We start from the raw sequence: 20,041 nt of genomic DNA, 5'->3' as shown, positions 1-20,041 counted from the left end.
CAACATTCAATGTAATTTCCGTCCAATTCTAAGCAAATATTGTGTTTTAGATGGGCCATCGGCCTCTGAGGGAGCTACCTTTGGGGAAGGGGGTTGTTGTCCAGACAGGGGCCAGACTGGTGAGGGTCATGGGTTCATGTAGCATGCCAAAGTTTGTGCTATTGCCATTGAGAATGCATTGGGCGTTTAAGTTAAATAACTCAGAAACTACAAAACATTTCAAAGTAAAAAGTTCCAGCATGTGTCTCCACAGTAAGCTGAATTTTACAAAGTGTGAATGGAGTTTCTAGGTTAAAGTGATTTTTTGAAGTGCCACTATCTGCCTACAAATGTCTCAAATTTGAAAGCACTATATTTCTAAAACTATGAAACATTTCAAAGATTCCTTTTCAGGCACACATGTCCACCGTAGGATGAACCTAAATAGGTTTGAATGGGGTTTATAGGTGTAAGTATGTAGGACTAGTAGTGGGTGAAACGTTACAATGGTAATATGTTGTAAAACAATGAGTAATGGTAATATTTAGTGGTTTTCACTTTCACAAAAAATAATAATAATATAATATAATATAATAATTCTTCTTAACCGTGCACTTGCACGACAGCAAACCTATTCATGGGGAACATTCATTTCATAGCTCACAAGCTGTCATGATGTTGTGCAGCCTATATATTTTGGTTATTTGATTTTATATAGTGCTTAAATTAGTCCTTTAATGCAGACCGATACAAATAAGGCAACATAAACCCATAATAATTGAATACATCTGGAAAACATCATTGGTTTGTGATCAGTTTAACTGCTTAATGAACAGTAAAGACATCAGGATTAGGTTAAACCTGGCTGTTAGCCTGGTCCAGAGCAGGCTAAGTCCAAAGCATTAGTTTCCATGGTAACTAATGTAGCATCACTTTCATGAAACCAAATCAAGCCTCAACATATCCAGGTTAACTGGTTAAGTTAATCTGGCAAGATCAACCAGCTTTCATGAAACCGGTTAATCACTGATCCAGGATATATTAAGCCAGGATATGTGTTAAAGCCCGGCTTAATCTCTAATCCAAGTTTGGTGGAACGGGCCCCAGGTGTGACTGCTAAATCAGCCATCACTCATGCCACATAGTACAATATCTGATGCTGCTGATCCCCACTAACACTGCTGGGGCTGATATAGTCAGACTGGCTGCTCCTCGTCAGCACTGACAGCACCACTCTTCTCCCCAGCCAATGCACCAATGTGACAGGGCTCAGACAACAGCAGGGTTTTGGACCATAAACCTCTTTTATTTCCAGTGATAACGGAAACAGCTTGTCATGCCTCAGATATAAACAGATGTAGCATGTTGTCACAACTATAGTCTGCAAATCAGCCATCAACCACACCACAGTAAACAAAAGTGCTGAAAATAAAGCCGTCAATGGGAAAATGGCATATTGTTGCGGTCGGGCAGAAACCTTGTAGCCTATCATTCTCCAGATTTCAGTTTTTCAGGTTTTTGTGTAAACACAAACATTGGCTTGCGATTGGTAATATTTTCCTCTTGGGAAGATTGTGTGCACATACAGTCTATGATCTCATTGTCTTTAATTTAGGCCAGGTGCTGCATGTCAGGCATCCAGGCAAACATCAAGGAAGAGAAAGAACATCCGCACACTAGTTCTAGAGCTCCATGAGGCAATATTTTCCTGCCATTTGATTGGCTGAGCAAAGTACATATTGAAGATAAAAGTGAGGCATAAAAATGAAGACAGAGAAGTGAGGATGCAAATTGTGACTGGCCAGAATGAGATGATGTATGATGATAAGAGCGCCCATCACTTCACAAAAGTAATGGAAATGGCAGATCTACAAGCTCATGCTTCATGGCTATTTTCATTATTTCAAATGTTAACCAAAAATAAATAAAAAGGAACGTTTGTGACCAGTACAAGGTTCAAGGGCACTGCTGTAGGTCTTTCTGGTAGCCTGAATCAGTAGGGAGCTAGGATGCTAAGAGAGAATTTGTATTGTGCTAATCCATTGTTGAACATTTATTTGTTTGTTTTATTACAAACAAAATAGCCTACCTCATAAACTGCAATTGATTTTCTGTGTTCCTTCATGCTACCCACTCCCCAGTGGGTTCATCCACCTTGCGCCATGGCCATCTTTCTTGTGTCCTATTTAAATCTTATTGCTTTATTCCTGCAGCATGGTTATGGCACACAACAGCCACTTTTACTTTGGTCAGTGATAAAGCAGTGCTCTCTATCAGCAAAGAAGAGCAACAGAGACATGTGGCCCAGTCAGTAGCCACCTGGACATGTTTAAAATGCTAGCTGTTTGATGTTATATGTACATGCTATCAAGCTTATGTCTATGGCCAGCATGATCTGTGGGCCAAGCTTTTTCCCCATGAAGATTTGTTGCTTCCAGTCCTCTGCATGAATGTTACTGAATGTGGAAGAAGATGGGTGGTAGGTAGGTATTTGGTACAAACACAACAGGGTCACCGTGAAGATTGCCACAAGACACATACCAGAGCACTGTCATTGTTAGATCTGACACACGAACACTCAGAGCAAATATAAGTACCGGTATTCTAACAACTAAAATGTACACAAAGGTCAATTAATCAAACTAAGAATACAAGGGAGCAATCAACTTCATAAGAAAGTTCACGTCTAAGCACGCTCTTCAGAGGAAGTGCCACAAGTTACCTAGTTTGACTGGCAACATACACGAGAATCACACCTCAACGTAAGTTAACCTATAAACTGGAGCACACAGATGTGTACCATGACTGCCAGCGTTTGTGCACATGACCACAAGGCTGGCAGCCACTGTCAGTTGTGCACTTTGGACACAGAGGGGCAGTAGGCCTATTGGGCTTAAACCTACTTGCCTGACTGATTGCAAATCAATATTTTCCTGGCATTCTCCTAGTCTGAAGCTTCCTGACGCAGTCCACTCACTGTCTCACCTGTCCATAAAAGTCCTCTCAAGCGTGTTAAACATATGACCTTGACATGAAAAGGGTTGAAAACACTAGTGCTTGAGCAGTGAGCACTGAGCAGGCTGTTTAAGCGGGCTCTTTAATATCCGGTAGCCACGCCCCTTTCACACACACTTGCTGCGAACAGACAGAGCCTGACAGACACCCTTTGTTTGTTAGTAAAGAAAAGAGAGACTGAAATAAACAACTTATGTAACTTTAGAACTCATGGAAGTTGAGTGGAGTAGTCTGGGTTGTTAGGAAGTGAAAACTGCTCAGTCACAAGTGTGTGACAGTTACTGTAAGGGGTAAGTCTAAGTCATCTTCATAACAAACTGCTTGGTCGATTTGTTGTTATTCTGCAGGTGAGTTAGCTACCTGTGCTAAGCAATAAGCATTAGCACTGTGTGTGTGTGTGTGTGTGTGTGTGTGTGTGTGTGTGTGTGTGTGTGTGTGCGCCAAACAAAAGTGCTTGAAGTGCTGTGTGTGTGCATGGCTGCATTTATAGAATAAATTTAATATACAGACAATGTTTTATTTGTGGTGTCACAGCACCTAATCCTTTATCCTTGTATGAAACTTCATTATTAACTGTTTACCAATGATGGTTTAATTGAAAGTGATATTGAACCAAGTGCACATCTATATATCTCACAATTTATTTCAAGGCAGACCCTAGTCCAGGCATGTCCAAAGTCCCCACAGCTAAACTATATTATTTATCCGATATAAAACGAACATTATGTGTATGTACACCTGCGTATACTAGGCTGTGTTGTGACATGATATAATAGGCTATATGTACTGTATGTATACTATAGGATGTTGTAACTGGAAGGATGCAGTATACATATACAGGCTGTGTACAGTATGTTTGTCTGCTGTTGCTAGTGAGTTGTGACAGGGTACAGTTTACAGTATTGGTTCTTGGTCAGCTCACTGTCTTTCCTTCTACCTTCCTTCCTTACTTACTACTTACTTCCACTCAAAGCATATGGTGTCTCTCTCAACCTGCCCCACAGGTACACAAGCCAGGGTGATGCTGTTGACCCCAGACCCCCAAGCTCAGCTTCTTCTCAGCCCTGAGTCCAATGTATGGAGATGACTGCAGATGCCGCTGGAGGGCTCATCATGAACTAGTGAAAGCCAGAGGCTCCATCTCTCTATCCATGGGTTCCAAAGTTTGACCCTGGTGTCACTTACACAACTGATGAAGTCAAGTAGATGGCGGCTCAAGGTAGGAAAGGAACTTTGTTCTTTGCTTCTTTGTGGCTGCTGCTTGTGGCTGCTAGTGTGATTCAAGCTGGTGTATACTATTACTGTCATTTTGGGACCCAATGACGGGGTGGCAATGAAACATGTTCAGTAACTGTTTGTGACTCTGGAATTGAATGCTGATGTGAATGTTTGTATGTTGTGTTCTATCTGCTGTTGAAGGGTATGTGAGTTGTAACAGGGAACAGTATGTATATGTGGCTCTTGATCACTTCAATAATCCTATTGGGCTTTGACATTTCAATTTCAATTTAAGGTTATGTGTGTTGTGGTTGCTGAGGACCAAAAGTCTGGGATGCGCAAATCACCTGTTGCTCTCGACACGCGTTGGTCCGACATGCTTTGCATCGTGCTTTCGGTTAGGGTTAGGTTAAGGTTTGGGGTAGGGTGTCGGACTAATGGCTGTCGGACTGTTAGTATGTCGGAACTTATACCGGTACCCTGTGAGTTATTGTGTCAGGGTGGCTGTGTTGGTAAGTTCCTGGCATGGTGGCAAAGAATGTCTATATATGTAGGCCTTTTCTTTCTTTCTTTCTTTCTTTCTTTCTTTCTTTCTTTCTTTTACAGTTGATGCATTCAAATGTGGCTGTATCCACAATTTCTTTTGAAAACCATTGATTTAATTTGTCCAGTTCATGAATGACTAGCCTGTGGCTGTGATTAGTAACAAAACTAATCTTAACCCACAGAGTGGTGCATGAACTCCCACCACTATTGTATCAGGTAGGTCTATCTATGATGGACCCACTTGACATGGTCCCCAGGTTGCTCTTAGTCAGGATGGTAGTCCCTATGGTCCCCAGGTTAATTGCTCTTAGTCAGGATAGTGGTCCATGGGTCAAAATCAGTTAAACAGTCCAGTGACTCAGTACGCTAAATCAAAATGAGCTTGTAGATTACTTACTGTATGTGGTTGGTTCATATTTGATAAAGTTAAGCTAGCTTGCTGAACATACCTTTTGGATTTCAGGCTAGAGTTATTTGGAACCTTTTTACTTAAAATACATACAAGTACAGAGGCTTCTTAGTATTAACTTATCATATGAACTCTTTGTCTAATGGTAAGTATAGCTGCCTTAAAGGACAACTTTTTTTTTTCAACCAAGTGTGTTAAAAGGTTTTCATTTGCTGCTTTCTTTTTAGCGTATTTAGCTATTTTTGACAGGGGCGGGGGCATTCGAAGTGTACATTTTTACAAAAATGTACGGCAATTTCTTTATTGTTATTTACTATAGTCCTACTCTAGACCCCAGGAAATTACATCTGGCCACAGTATTTGTGTTAAAAGTGATGTAAATTCCTGGGGTCTAGTAGGACTACAGTAAATAATAAAGAAATCGCAGTAAAAAAAATTTATAGCCACTTGTTCGAATGCCCCCGCTCCCCCTGTCAAAATAGCTAAAATCGCTAAAACTAAAGAAAGCAGCAAATTAAAAAGAATTAACACTTACCTTTCACTTTCTCTAATAACAACCTAAAATATGAACCTTGGTTGTCCTTTAAGAATTCTGCCAAATGTTCTGCCAAATATCAATTCACAGCTATAAACAGAAATAAAAAGGTCTCCCTAAATAGATTTATAGACACAGTGTCTATATGCTATGAAAACATTTTATAGTAAAGGCCAGATATGGTACTGTACTGGTAGCCTACTGGTTGCTCTCGAAGTCGATAGGATAGGAACAGCAGGCCGGACCAGAGTGAAGGAGAGTACACTGTGATAGCAGTTAATCCCCATGCAGAGATACTGGGCTATAACCTGGCTTTACTTGGTCTCCCCCCTCTGTCCAACCATCCCTCCCTCCCTGTGTATCTGATGGCCCCACTTTCAGGGCCAGTGCTCTTCAATGCTACAGCAGCTCTCCAGTCATCAGAAACGGCAGGTTTATCTTTATTTAGGTTTCCCAGGACTGACACAGCATCCACTTGAGATAGGCTAAAGAGCTCAAGCCTTGGTGTACTGCTGCCTCTCATAACAGCGGGATATGTAGTCTCGGCTATAGTTACAGTGAGTGTGTGTTTGGAGTAGATGGTTACAATGGCATTTTTGACCTCAACTGGTCACAAGTTCACAACTTGTAATGGAATGGAACTGACATTTTTGGAAGATATTATTGGACCACATTATTTACTGATTGTCCACAACCTAGTGGAAACTTTCAGTTGTAACTTGTGACTTATTTCTTTCCTTTTCTTTGAATAAGTACCAGCAATGGAAATTATAGAATTTTTCAAATGAAATAAAAGATGACTTTATTCACATGATTTATGTCCACTCGCTGTCCAGTGTCCACTCACTTTCTTAAAATCCACCGCCCAATCTGCAGACTTGATTCTCTGTGTGTTCCCAGGCCTGATAAGACTGCTGCCCTTTCTCATGGGCTATCTTTTACAAGCCAAAAGGGTACTTGAGGAATGACAGGGCCAACATGACTGACATTAGCTGCTCTTGCCTTAGCACTTTCAGTCTTCTATGTACAAAACCGCTGACAGCTGCCTGCCGGATACATGTACAGTATTTAGTGATTAGTGCATGTCTGCGGGCCACCACACTATTTTGTGTATGCACAAATGACTGGGATGAAAAATAAACTTTTTTGTGTGATTGACAAGTTGGCAACCAGAAATGGAGAGAAGATTGGCTACTCTACTTCCCATTTTGTGTTAGAATACACAATACAGGCCCAGGCCGTAGCGTAACGGTCTGGGCACCGGACTGGTAATCCAGTCGCAGTGTGCCGCGGGTTCGACTCCCGGACCCGACACGGCCTTTACTGCATGTCATCCCCCCATCTCTCTCCCGTTTCCTGTCAGCCTACTGTCTGTCCCTTCAAAAATCAATAAAAGGCGTAAGCCGCAAAAAAATATCTTAAAAAAAAAAAGAATACACAATACATTACACATATAGTTGCTGTGCAGTAAGTATATTGCTCCAGGCCTCCAGCCTTAACAAGTTTCACCAGAAACAGTTTTTCTTTCATTATGTTAAGATTGCGCCTCTGCCTTTCTGTCATTGCTGACATTTGAGGTTGTCGTAGTAGTGCAAAGGGGCGTCACGGTCGCTCATGTTGTAGCCAAAAACAGCCACATCCACTATTTTACAGTGGTGGAGGGCCATCGTTAAGGCAACTGCCCCCGAGGTGGGGGTTGATGAGATACGTGCTGTGCCACTGCATCCAGCTTCCAGGAGTCCTCTGTATGAGGCATCTTCTCTTTGAAGACCAAGGCTCTGAACCACTTGAGGTCCCTAGTAAAAACGTCCTTAGGGACGAACAGCGACTGGTTCTGTATCTGCTCCGTCCTCTTGGGGCAGCTTGTGGGGTATAAGATGCACATGGTGGTCTTGAAGCCCACATCTCTCTCGTAGCCTTTCACCAGACCTGCGTTTGACCTTGCCATTGACCCACCCCCACCCATGCATTAACATGTCTGTCTGACAAAAATACAGTTTTAAATGAAGTAAGTAAATGTAAAATAAAGCAGCAATCTCTCAACCTTTTAAATGAGATGTTTTCAACAGTAGTAACAAATCTTGAAGTGTAACAAATCCTGAGTATGTGCTATTTTTTACAAATTATATAGGTATAATATTACTGTTTTTGCAGAGTAATACCGATATTGGAGACTGCTCTAATCACGGTTTTACCGGGTGACTTGTCCGGACTTCTTCGCCAGGCTTTTGGGGCGAGATAGAAAAGGGGCCACCGACTGTACCTGTTACCCATGCTACGGCGTAGAATGTGTCCTTTAAATAGCCTTGGATCTAGCACAACACTAACCTACTGCCTGAGAGCCAAACCCTCCTATTGGATAGGAGATATGTGCATCTCTCGAGATCTTGCTTCATGCTTCAATGCCACTGCAGCTGCTGATTTTGGGAGTCACAATGAAAGGGTGCATGTGTGGACTGGAGTAAAGGATTCAGTATTCATTGATCACTGTAGTAACAATAACCATTTGTCATTTGAATATCTTATCAACCTGGTTCTCCATTACATAAATATTGGATTTGCATAGTGCTTTGCTCTGCCTTCTACTTCAAATTTAAACCAGCAAGATACTCTTAATAAGCTGATTTGGATAAGCACATCTATCTTATAACATACATACTTTAGAGTGCTAGGAGCTGGATCATCATTATGATCTATCTGAGTCAACGTTGTCTAACTGTAAATCTGCATGCACCTTCTCTGACAGGAAGGAGGCATGTCAAAGGGAGTATTACTTACATAGCATACCACAAGAAAACCTGCCAGAATGTGATTTACACTACGTTTTTCTATTCTTTTACCTCCTTTTATTCTTTCTTTTATTCCTCCTGCCTTGCCTCGCTTTCTTTATGTGTAACTGCAACCCCTCAAAATGGAGTTTGTAAGATTTTCTTGCAGTGTGTGAATGTGCATGCGTCCATGCATGCGTGCGTGCATGTGTTGTTTTAGGCTAACACGTCAAATACCCGTTCGGCATTCTAGGTTTGGATTATTTTACATTTATTTGGAGGATAAATGGTAAATGGTGCATTTATATAGCGCTCTTATCCAAAGCGCTTTACATAGATTGTGAATTACATTCACCTATTCATACACAGATGGCGGAGGAAACCATGCAAGGCACCAACCTGCACATCGGGAGCAATTAGTGGTTCAGAGTTTTGCTCAAGGACACACCAGGAACTGGGAACCTCACGGTTCCCATCCGGCTGCTCTTCCCGGTTCTACCCCTGAAACACTGCCACCCCAATAAGCCCCTTGAGATGCAGGGGGTCCTCAGGCACAACAGAACACATAAAACATGTCAACAAACTCAGTCACTTGGATGCGAATGTGACTGTGACTGTGGTGACAACTGTGTGTCACTGATACACATACTGAATACCACCTTTGATAATGGCCTGAACTGTACAAAGAAGTGATTTGGAGGCAGACAGGATGTACATGGGACTCATGTGTGTATGGTTAAGGAGAGGGAAGCATGTTGGCACAGAGCCACAGCTCATTGGAGTAGGACTCAGAGCAGGTTATTTTTGGGGAGGTTCAGAGGCCCGGGACCCAATGAGAAAGCCCTTATAAAGAGGTCTGTTCTGGGTGGATGGAAAGTGGGTTATCAGGCTCACTGTCACTCCTCGCCGGGGCCAACTCGTTTGCATCTAGTCAACACCTTCCACTCCTCTCAGGACAGGCAGAGATCCGACACTGGCTTCCTGAACCGACCCTTGGTTTCCTGAGCAGCCTCAACTAATCACTTTGTAATCACTGCCATGTGATTGATAGACCTACTCTTATGTCTTTCAATTCAATTCAATTCAGTATTCTTTATTAAGGAAATTATAAAGGAAATTGATAACTCATTCTTCTCCAACCACTCCTGTCTCAACTCTCTCTTGTTTCTCATCTGCCCTGAATTAGTGATGAAGATTACATTCTGTGTGTATTGCCTCGGTCACTAAATGATTAAACCTCAAGGTTAATAGAAATTCTATGTATGAATGAGCTAAGATCACTGTTCTGACTGAGATATGCAAGACTGCACACAACTTGTAAGTATGTCAGTGATTATGTACGTGTCTATGTACTGCTTATATTTGCATTTCACGGAAATGGCCACAGAAATCTCCTTTGTGTATATTCTACATATGGTGTGCAAAGATTGATGATAAATATGGCAATTCAGTTCAGGATGTGTTCTGTTGCCCAATGTAGCTTGTTATGATTTCACTTTGTGTTGATTTCATTTAAACTTAAAGGAGCACCTATTTCCCATTTCAAATTTACTTTAGATAATTTGCCCTAGCAGATATCTCATTTTGCATTCTTTTGCACATTTGAGTAGGGATGTTTCTGTCCACAGCCCACCTCTGAGACAGAGTGAGACAGAAATGCTACCATCTTAAAATAAACATTATAGTGCGGACAATTATATAAAGATAAGGTTGAAAATGGGTGAAGTGCTCCAATAAATATAAGCCATCTGTGCTTCATCATACGGCAAATTGCAAAACAGATCTATAAACTCATTCATCTTACAATTAAAAAAAAAAGATTCACCTACAATAACATGCCCAAAATAGGGACGTCAGGTTGGAATTGGTTAAACAATATTCCTGTCTGCATACAATTAGTCCAAATATATTTTATAAAACAGACATTTTGTTTGCTTTTATTTAAGACATTTTGAAGTGTCATTACCACATCGTCCCTTTCTTCTCTTTTCTTTACCCTCCTCTTCCCTTTCATTTTCAAAGGAATGTTTTCCCAGACTCTCTTTTCACCTCCACAAGCTCTCTGTCTCTCTGTGGTTAAGCACTTCATTTGTCTTCTCTGGGATCAGAGAAGCACTGGAAATCTAAATAATCACTGGCCAACAATGACTGAATGAAGCAGGAGAAGCTAAAAGACAAGCGCAGGTTAACAAGACGTCCAATTACAGATGTTTTAGAAAGGTGGTGTAGGGGAACTTATAGTGAGTTTTTCCACACATGAAGCCTACTGCCCCATTTGGCAAAAATATAGCAAATCTACAAGTTCAGTGTAGAGGGGGAAAACAGAGGGGACCATTCAAGTGTAGATCCCTGGGAACCTGGTCAATATCATTCTGGGCATGCATATGTCACAATGGTTGAACATTCAGCACAAATATGCAAATGTATAAAAAATAGCCCTTTCCAACCTGTGCCAAATTATTTATTTCCTATTTATATGAATAATAATTTACGGCACCGTTAACCCGGAAGATGCCAAATTTTGCACACACACTCCCTGGATGCAACATTTTCCAGAACGGCCTGTTATAGCACCACCAGGAGGCAGACTTTTGAAAAACATTTTTCTTTATATTACTCCTCCAGATTCTGTCCAAATCCCACAAATCGTTACACAGTATCCCTACAGTTGTGGATTGGCCCGTTTTGAACAAAAAGCCTCAACGCATGAACGCAGTGTGCAATTTACGTGAAATCTTTCACATATTCTCCTGAGGAATATATCCCACCCTTTTCACATTGGCCTGTTTTAGCGCCACCAACAGGTGGATTTTTGCAAAACACATTTTTGGAACAAAATGACTCAAATCATCCAATTGCTATCCAAGGCGTAAGAAGAAATGGCACCTTTTTCACATTGGCCTCTTATAGCGCCACCAGGAGGCCACAACCTGACCTGCCCTGGTGGAGACCTGTGCCCAGAGGGACTTTTTCTAGTTGGATATAATTTGGATTTGTCACCTCCAGTGTGTACTAGCAGCTAAAGTATCCAGTGCAAGGACCAGACACAACGCTAAATTAATTGGAATACTCTTCATAGCAAGAAAGACCATACTCAAGCTTTGGATTCATAGAGACACTCCTACGATGATTGGTACAAGGAGTAATGAGTGTGGTTCCTCTGGAGAAACTGACTTATCTCCACATGGAAGGGTTCACGAAGGTATGGCAACCATCATGGATGCAGTGGATTCCTCTAGACTGAGCTTCAATGTACCTTATTGAACAGTATATGTGGAAAAAAAGACACTGGTAACCTGGAATGTACAGTCATGTCAAAACGGTGGTGTACTTGTTTGTCTGTTTTTGTAATGTAATGTCTATTTGTATTGTGTTACTTGTTGTTTTTAGGGATGCACCGAAAAGGAAATTCTTGGCCGAAACTGAATATAGGAAACAGTACGTTGGCTGAATACCGAATATCCGAATATGACTAATATTATATATATTTTCCTACCATTGCTGTCATGGCTGTACCTTTAAAGCTACTTGATTCATGGCAAAATAAATGGTTATGGCAAAACTTAACTTAAATAATAATCATTATTATGGGTCCATAAAACATTTATTCAGCTCTTTTGAATGCATTAATTAAATACACTATTCGGTGATATATTTTCTGCATATTCGGGCCAAAACCGAATGGGTCGAAAATGCATTTTTGGCCATTTTCTGCCGAATATGTTCTGCGGACGAATATTCGGTGCATCACTACTTTTTCTATGTTAAAAATAGTGGTTCTATATGCACTGTATACTGTAACTCAACAATGTGAAATCTCAGAGCCCCAAAAGCCCATAAAGAATTAAATAAAAACTAAAACATAGGCGATCCACAGGTGTGTTCGGAGAAGTGATTTCATGTGAAGGTGATAAAAAGACACAGGAATGTATAAAGCCCTGAGGGACCCTGGTCATTTATGTATACAATACATTGGTTACTGGTTAACACCTATTAACGTATATTGTGATGTGCATTACTAGTTTTCACATATGACGGTATAATTAGTTCTCAAGGTGTTAATCAAAATAGGTTTGTTTCATATTCAGGACTAAAGAAAATAATTGAAAATCTTTTTCACAAGATCTATAGGAAGCTTAGAAATGTCTTCATAAATTAATTGCATACTTTCTGCCAGGGAGCATTATGTTTCATGTCACTCCTTTGTCCCACATCCACGTTTCTCTATGATATATCCAAAAGACTGTCACTGGGGCTTTAAAGGTAGGATTTTCTCTAAATGTATCATTGTCAAGTGAATTCTCACTCATTCAACGCACTTCAACTCCAGTAAGGTGCATTTAGCTGACATAATTTAAATATTTGCAATGTATTGTATGAATTATGGGGTTAAGATTTATGTTATTCGGATTCGGAAATCATGTTATAAGATATTCACAAACCAATGTTTTACAGAACGGAACCTATTGCCGTCATGAATTAATTACGTTACGTGACAGGCTACTTGTTAAATTATTGCACTACATCCACAGAGCTGCCAACCTGCACACATTTTGTGTACCAACCACGCAATTCTAGGTGTCTATACGCCTAGAATTGCGTGGTTGGTACACAAAATGTGTGCAGTTTGGCAGCTCTGCATCCATGTCATAGTGGTGGAATCATGGCTAAATGCAGTTAAAAAGTAGAAATGTAAGCCCATCAGAATCCAATAGTTGCCTGTGGGGTGATCATCAGGCATTTGCAACCACAGTTCACCTATTTACCAGAGGATGGTGCTACAGTCTTTGTCCCTGCTGTGCTCATGCAGAGAAAGTTGAAACTAGTGACCTGACCTTGTCTAACACCCATATCCATCAGATCTGGAGTAGGTCTCAAATATCTATAAGATTAAGAATACCTACATGAGAGGTATTGTTTGTAAAAGTGCAATTAATGAGGAAACCAGTTGAATATTTAACAATGCCACAGCATCTTTAAAAAGTGGTCATGCTTGTGTACGACTGAGAGTTTGTTCAAATTCTGTTCTTTGAAATCCAATATTTAACCACCTGGAAATCTTAACAGGTTATATACTTCACATCTGGTGCAGTGAGTAATATGTGGAAGAGCGAACGACCTAAAGCTATGGAGGCTGGGAAGAGGAAGGAGGAGGGGTTATAGCCGTTTCCATAAGGAAATCTTAGTGCCGTGATAGCTCGAGCCTCATTTTCCCATCTCTCTTTCTGTCTTGCTTTTCCTCTCTCCCTCTCACCAGACCCTGGATGGCACGCAAGGCCCTCACCACTACCGCAGCGTGGCGCCAAGGGGGAGCAGAGGTTGTGTGTGTGCATGCGTGTGCATGCGTGTGTGTGCATGTGTGTGTGTGTATGTGACACACACACACGCATGCACACACACAACCTCTGCTCGTACACACACACACACATGCACATGCGTGTGACTGCGCGTGCGTGTCCCCACAAGTATAGTAGAATTTACCTCAAAAGAGAAATGGTTGTTTAATGATTAAACAATATTTTTTTGATATTTTAGTTTTAATCTCGTTGGGGTTAGGATTAGGCAGTAAGGTTTAAGAGGGTTAGAGTTATGCTTGATTTTTTGTTCTTTGCAATTTACAATTGCGGTGTCGCGCACGAAAATAGCCAATCTATAAACTCACGACACGTTAGTATACTGTACAACGCCTTGTGAGCTTATAGACGGGCTATTTTCCTCTTTAGGGTTAGGGCTAAAAATGCATTCATAAAATCGGTATGCTAAAATGTTGATGTCCTCACAAGTATAGTATTACGTGCGTGTGTGCGTGTGTGTGTGTGTGCGTGCGTGCGTGCAACGTGTGCATATGTGTACGTGCGCATGCTGGCCTGGTTGGAAGGCCAAGACCCCGGATATGCTGGAAGTGTATAGTGGACAGGGGCCAGACAGGATTTGACCTCCTGGAGGAGGCCCAACTGGCCCTATAGGACAAGTGACCATCAGTCAACACCTTAGGCCCCGCCTACAGCCCACCACTAGAAAACCACAGCAGGATTATAGGCCCACAGCCAGGCAAGGCAACATGTTGGGAAATATCAGCTCTTTCTTTTCATTCATCTTCTCAGTAAAATGACCACATCACATCAAGAGCGCTCTGGTTCAACAACATTTGGGCTAAGAGTGCTTCGTGAGGCATATGCTTACTGACAAGAGGAAAATAAACAGGTCATGGATGATATACTGCTATTCACATTATGTATTGATTGTGTTCCAAAAGGCTGCAAAAGCTTGACTCCTCTCCAGGTTAGATAGCATGGATTTCTAAATATTTGTCTGGTACATTTGATGAATTTGCTGTTATGAACACAATTTTGTGTTCATTCAACTTTACCCGTCAACTTTAGTTTTTTAATTACCTTAATCCAGACCAGTGGATTGCAATTAGTGCACATGGTTATTTATTAGTGTTTTGAACCCCATGGTAATTCAGCAAGGACGCTTTCATGACTCCCACCTCATGGTCACAGGAGATCAAAGCTCTGGCTTGATTTCTCTGGTCTAGGCTGTCCAGGGTCCAGCCAGGACTTCGGACAAATGACCAACAGGTCAGGATCTCAGTTCCGCTGAGGCTGGAGGCCAAGGGCCTGAAATTGACATTAGACTGATACCACTGTGTTGCAATTATAGTAGAACATAATGGTGCATGCCAACGTGAGACAAAGCCTTTTGATGTTTTCTTGTTAACTATTGAGTTGACGATGGAGGTGATGACGATGAGAGAAAAGTAACATTGCACATGAATCCGATATTGACATTTAATTCTGTAATTATCGTATATTTGTTGCTAACGATTATTTGTTGGTCACTTTTTGCTAGTTTGATATGTTACTTTACTTTAGTTAAAATGGCAACACTGCTGTAATTAGTTTTCTGATGTGGCAAATTAACAGCAAACATCTGGCAGAAATGGAAAGTTTACTTTAGGTTTGCCACCAAAATTAAAAAAAAAATAAGAGTCACCCTGTTGATGACCTGATACGTAACATGCACACATTGCACAGGCAGTGAGTAGAGTTCTTGGGCTTGCAGAGAGTCTTGTGTTTTCAATACTGACTATTTTATTTCACCATTTGACTATACATCTTCATTCAGTGGTGACTGAGAGTTTATAGACACATGATCACTGCATTGGTTTGTCTGTGTCTGGGAAAAAAGTGCTAAAGGTGCTAATTAACAGAGCTGTCAGTGGTTCCTTGAAGTGAAGAGAAGCTGGCGATAAGTGGAGTGGCTGGTGGAGGGAAACCGGCAGGGCCTCTAAGCCATCTGGACCTTGTTCTCCTAGACGGCGGGACTGTGGCACAAAATACGCCATGGAAAAATATTAAATATTTCAAGTCCATAGAAGTATATTGAATAAAGGCTGACTTTACTTGGCACACCATGAAAAGCGATCAAGGCATAAATTGATGCTTACAGTATATGTTGAAGGTAAACTTACTTTACAGGTGTGCTGACACTAAAATAATGCTATGATGAAACGTCAAGCTTATTAGATAATGCTATGACAACATTGAGCACTGGGCTCAATGTTGTCATAGCATTCTTTGCCGGCAGATACAGCTTTTCTTTTAATAACAATATTTGTTGTCACAGGGAAACCTTTTTTATTTTTATTTTATTTGTCATATTTCTCAAGAAGCAATTTGGCGTGTTATACTCAGCAGAATGTAGAAAAACATGCAAACGTGCAAAACAAATAACAATTCAATTCAATTCAATTCAAAGGGCTTTATTGGCATGAGAAAACATACGTTTACATTGCCAAAGCAGAAAGAACAATACAACAATACAGCAATACAATCAAAACAAAAATGATGTACATTTGAAGGTCAGAATCTTCAATAGATCAAATTCTATGTACCAAGGTCACTCAATGCAGGTATAGTGCAGGAATATACACAATGATAACAATAATAATTTGATTGGATTGTTGTATTAAGGATTGGAATCAAGCTGGAATGCCATGAAGCCCCCACAACTATTCTGGTCATGGATAGAGTAGCCTTATGTAGGCCTACTTTAGCCTATATAGTGTGTAATACATGGGGGGTCATCTCATTGGAAAGGATTGCGGTTGTTGTCTAAATACCACATAATGGCAAATCAATAAGCAATGATGTAATTAATGTGTCCAGCAACGGTATAAAAGACAAGTTCAGTTTCCCTCCATCAGAGTGGCCGGTTTAGCGGTGTAACTGTGGCGTTGTTAATGTGTTATCTTGTGACACTGGAGGGCCAGCCTTGTCTCGTACAGGTAATCAACCATCATTCTTTCATGAGGCTGTGAGTGTTCAGGGAGAGACTCTGTATCTCCCCTGCTGCTTCTGCCAGCAATACATCCTGCTACACGTTGGCTAACATGACAACTGCACTCCCTCCACGCTCGTTGCGCCTGAGCACGCTACTCCGTCTCTTGACATGATAGGTCAAGTCAGAACCCTGGCAGTTATAATATGGTATGTGAACATGCTCCATTGAAGCTGGAATACACAGTCCAAATCCTCAGTGTTAATGTGAACACCGACGAGTGTACACACTACACACATGCATGGAGCCAAGTGGACCCATTTGTACGCTCTTCAGAGTTAAAGATTTTGCAGATTTTAACAGATTGCAAGGGCTATTGGAAGGGCTATTGAAACACACCTTGTGTGGTTGTGTTGTTTTAAGGATGTTGTTTTGTTACAGTCCAGATCTAAATATTATTTTATTTTATTCTGGTATTAAAAACAAACATTGGACACTGTCAAACTTTAGAAGTTTTATTTTGAAATGCATACTAAATATCATATCTCGGATGAGTTATCAATTAAAAACCGGTATAATAGATTAATTTACATGAAGGGTATTTTGAAGAGTATATAGGGAAGGAAAAAAATCCTCTTTAATTTTCCTACACACCATTTCAATAACATCAGCATTCCACACAGATTTACTGCCTTGTTCTGTTGTGCATGGAATTTCGTGATGGAACTCAGGAATACAAATATACATACATTCGAATGGTCAGAAAATTGTTATTAACAATTTAACCATGAAAATAAACTTTGCAGCAAACAACCTTTATGGCAGCATAACTTTTTAAGATAACAATATATTGGCATTTACAGGTGGTTTGTTCATCTTACTTTATAAAGTGCACCAGCCTTATAGCATTATAAAAGCTGACAAGCTTTTTGCTTGTTTTTGAATTATACTATTAACTTAAATGGCAATAAGGTGTTATAACAGAGCCTTGTGTTTGCTAAATTAGTATTCATTATTAATTCATTTGTGTGCACCGAAAACCAAGATTGGCATATAGGTCAGTTTATACAATTCATTTTTGGTATACATGTATACACTAAACATTTGTCAATTTATACACCATCAGGGTTAAATGAACACCCACGATTTTACTGGTGCGTGCCTCGTCTGTATGCGTGCAGTGCTCATTGGTGTGCATGCAGCATGTATTGTCAGTGTGGTATTAAAAGGTTGAAATGATATCCAGAGCCAAGACATCAAACACCAGAGGCCAGCTGAGTTATGGCACATCGATCGACTTCAACAACAAAGGCAGCAATGTAAAGAAAAGGGGATGGAAATAGTGGAGGAAAGAGATAGATGAAGGCGACAGAAGACAAGCAGCCCCAGCCAGCCTGCAGGGTCTGCAGTGAATTCTGGTGCAGCCTATGGGTCTGAGGCTATGGGGGGTTTATGTCAGTCAAGGTCCAGGGGAAAAAAGTTGCTCCCTTGAGGAGTCGAGAGAAAAAGAGAGCGAGAGAGAGAGAGAGATGCCGAGCGATGTGTGGTGGGGCACTGCAGCTCCAGATGAGGGGTGACATTAACCAGGTATACCTCCTTGTCCAGCTGTTAATACATCCTCCTCTCCACCCCTCCTCATTCTTTTTCAGTCAGAACCCCAAAGCCGTCATCGTACACATGAGTTGCTGTGTGCATCGTGAAGATGACAAACACATTTCTTTTAAGCGTTTAAAATGTTCTGTTTCGTTGGGGATGTTGGGAGCCAGAAGGGTCACTTTTTGCACTCTGGGTTACATTAACACTGAGGATTTTACTGTGTACAGTACTTACTCCCCAATATGTCTTCAGACAATTCCCCTCCGATGATCCCAACCATCACCATCACCACCCACCCACCACACACACACACACACACACACACACACCCCCGGTCCAGTTTACAGTGAGCAGGTGCTGCTGTCGTGCGTGTGCAGAGCTTGTGAGTTGCTGCCTGTCCGTCTCCGTCTGTTTTTTTCTTCTTCTTTTTTAAGCTATTACAGTTCTTCTGGGCAACATGTCTAGATGGTGATGAACTACCAGACCCTCCCTGGTTATCTAGACTTCCTTTAGAGTTTCACTGAAAGCCAGATGTACCAATTTATCTTCATCTTTCCTCTCTTTGAGTCTAGATTGAAGTTGGAGGCCACTTTACTTTTCATTACGCCATCAAAACTTAAGAGGACTTGTTGTTATGAAGAAATCATTGTTTCAGGCAGATGTGTTGAGTTTGTTCTCACCATAACCTTTCTCGACTGACTGCATGGGAAAAACACGCACGCACGCACGCACACAACTGAAGCCGTCAACACAAAAGAATAACAGAAACATGAATTGGTCAGATTATGACACACAAAGTGTGACCCATGCTAGCAGCTAAGGATTTCTTCATGTGCACATAGAGTTTGAATTTCCTCAAGCCATACTAATGCTATAATGCACTTGAGATGTACTTGAATAAAAACAAGCTTTCACATCAAAGAGGTCCTGAGTGTGGGGTGAGTGGAGATGGGAGTCCTCGCACCGGTGTAAGTGTCAAGCAGTCTTTTTAAAAGGTCCACACTTCAGATTATAAACTATTCAAGACCCTCCAGATTTGTATTTGTATCCAGATATGTTGTAGATTGGGTTGGGACCTTGGGTTGATCTAATGCTCTGTGTGTGTGTGTGTGTGTGTGTGTGTGTGTGTGTGTGTGTGTGTGTGTGTGTGTGTGTGTGTGTGTGTGTGTGTGTGTGTGTGTGTGTGTGTGTGTGTGTGTGTGTGTGTGTGTGTGTGTGTGTGTGTGACCATTTTACATCCAATGTTAATTTAAAGATCAAATACTGAACAGAATCCACAGAAATGATGGTAAAAAATATTCTTTATGAATTAAAAATAATTATTTGCACATCAACAACATCAGCACCTCCATGGTAAATAAGGACTATAACTAAGTTGCCTTAAAAAGGACAGACACCCAAACTTACAAGTTTACACATAATCAGCTTCAAGTTTACACAGCATCAGTCAAACTACGGCAAGGAACACGTCTTGTTTGAACACTTGTGTTTGAGTAAGCCCTATGCCTAATGCCTGCCAAAGACTAAAGCCTGATGTAGGCTTTACTTCATCGTACAACAGTGCAGAGTGAAGAAAATAGCCAATCTACAAGCCCACAACGAAATGGCGCTATGGCGCGTATTGAGCTTGTAGATTTGAAGAGGGAGTCTACATGAATTATTGCTGACCTTTAATTAAAGACTGCGAGA

This window comes from Protomyctophum parallelum, assembly GCF_964188405.1.
Source record: "Protomyctophum parallelum genome assembly, chromosome: 21".
Classification (NCBI taxonomy): domain Eukaryota; kingdom Metazoa; phylum Chordata; class Actinopteri; order Myctophiformes; family Myctophidae; genus Protomyctophum; species Protomyctophum parallelum.
This window is presented reverse-complemented; position numbering follows the sequence as displayed.